This window comes from Dipodomys merriami, unplaced genomic scaffold (genome assembly GCF_024711535.1).
Source record: "Dipodomys merriami isolate MVZ:Mamm:240054 unplaced genomic scaffold, mDipMer1.0.p SCAF_1297, whole genome shotgun sequence".
Lineage (NCBI taxonomy): Eukaryota > Metazoa > Chordata > Mammalia > Rodentia > Heteromyidae > Dipodomys > Dipodomys merriami.
The window spans coordinates 104,625-107,097 of NW_027202601.1; positions in this window are offsets into that span (position 1 = coordinate 104,625).

Consider the following 2,473-nt stretch of genomic DNA (forward strand, 5'->3'; position numbering starts at 1 on the left):
CAGTTTACATCTGGCTAAGTCAGGTAAGGTGGCTGCTGTCAGCTACAACCACCAGGGGTAAATTGCAGAGGCCTTAAACCTATTGTACTCTGGAAAATGGATGTAACTCATTTCCTAGCCTTTGGTAAGTTTAAATATATCTTTGTCTCTATAGATACCTGCTCAGGAGCATGCTGGACAACACCACATACAGGAGAAAGAACTAAACATTCACAAGCACATTTTCTTCAATGCATTGCCACCTTTGGTCTACCAACACAAGTTAAAACTGACAATGGACCTTACTTTGTTTGTAATGCAATGTCAGAGTTTTTTGACATATGGCACATTAATCATATTACAAAAATTCCCTATAATTCCCAAGGCCAAACAATTATAAAAAGAAATCACCAATGTCTTAATAAACAATTATTTAAAAAAGGGGGAGTGGGCCCTCATATATAGTTAACATTTCAAATTTTTCAAAAGGAGCTACTGAATCCAGATTTCAGAAGCACTGGGGACAACTAAACCCTAAGCCCCAAGTGAAAGTCAGGTGAAAGGACCATGGGCATGGGCTTTGAATCCATTTTTCCCATAGCAAGCCAGTTACCATTTGGATCCCTGCCAGGAACCTTAAATTTTTACCCATTTCCTCTACACAGGAGGATATCCAAGGATAAACTAACCAACAAGAAAAGAAAATGGCTATGGTGGCTGAGGCTTGTGTTTAAAAGAGGGAAAGCTAAAAAGATAACTACTACCCATCCCCAAGGGCAACCAGCCCTTGAGAAGCTCTTGTGTCCTCTAACAATTGCAGATTGTGATACTCCAGCTGATGGCTGTCCTGATGCTCCCAGTCCCAGCATTGACTACAGAATCCACATCAACCCCAACAGGTGACCTGGACAGTGATCAGACCTGACAATGCAGAAATCATCAAGAGACCACAAGAGAAGCTGTACCTTTGACCTGGAGGCCTGAACTTCATTTTGATCACCACTCTATGTCATTATGTATGGACCATTTCATATTTCTGTAGGAGCACCTTATTTTAATGTTACCTGCTCTAATTGTTCTTTTACTTGCTTGTACAAACACCTTTTGTTATTCTTTCCTGTAAACATGTCTAAAATCTGCTCCAGAACAACCTACACCTATGGACTCTGAAGTGACAAAGACTGCTATCCCATCCCTAATGCTAAAGGACTGCTAATGACATTGCTTGGCCTGGGAATGCTTTTGCTGATTGTTTTTCTATGCATTCCTTGCATTATACATGCACTGCAAAACTCTTATGAGTTTAGCTAGCCAGACAAGCTCCAAGTGAATGAATTTCCCCCGAGAGGAACCACAGCCAGAGATGGGTAAGCGGGGGGGGGGGTGTCAGTCTGACCAACCTAAGACAGGGCCTTCAGCTTCATTCTGAAGAAGTTCCCAATGACAGGTAAGGCAGACAAGGTGATCCACCCAACCTAAGACAGGCTAGTTTGCTTCTTTAAACACAGCTGGGGTGTTGGAAGCCAACTGTAAATTTGAAAGGTCATTTTGACTCCTGTGCTTGCTTGAAGGCACATACAAGAACTGGCTTACTAAAAAGACACCAGGTGCCTGGGATTGCTTTGCTATGTCTGCAGAGTTTGTTTTAAATTTTCCTTGTTTTTATGAGATACTGACTTTATTACAGGCCCCAGAATTAATAGCACTGCTTGGGATATTTATAACTATGGTGGGGCTGTTTATTACTGTGCTAGGTGGGGTTGTGAGGTAACTGGGATGGCCTCTTAGATCTTGCACAAGGGCCCTCCCTATGCTTGTCTGGTGAATCTCACCCCCCAGACTTGCCTCGAAACCCCTGCATGGCCAATGCTATTCTTACCAATGGAATCCTGTTAAAATAATCTTTACAGAGGAGGGGACAAGGATAACTAACTGGAAGGTGGATCTGCCATTTTAAAAAGGGGGGGGAATCTGTGGGGCACACAGTCAGCAAAGATGGCCCTGAGAGGAAGTAGAGTGGGCAGAGCCGGATATGTTCACATTCAGTGTGTAAACAGCTCTTGGAAGCTTAGGTGCATGATAAGGTGTGACCTTTATCGTGATTGGTTGGTTCCATTTCCTCCCCTCCCACACAGTCTTTTGCTTTAAAAAGGGCTTACTCTGTGTTAATACTCGAGTTCCTGCTTGACTTGACTCCCCACTGCGTCTGGGCTAAGGGAAGCTGGGGAAAGGGCGAGCGGCCACACTCTATGAGAAGCAATCCTGAGTTACTGGTTTCTGTACCACAAAGAGTCATGGAATGGGATCAATCTCATCCTTGAATGAATAGTTCATGCATGATGTGAGTAGGAAATGATAGGCAAGACACATGGGGTGTCACTTATTTGTAAAGAAGTGTTGAGTAAGCATCAAAATAATCATCACATTCATGAAATGGAGGCTTTGGGAAAGATCCAAGAATCAGTAGACTCACCTTACATTGGATTCCATCACA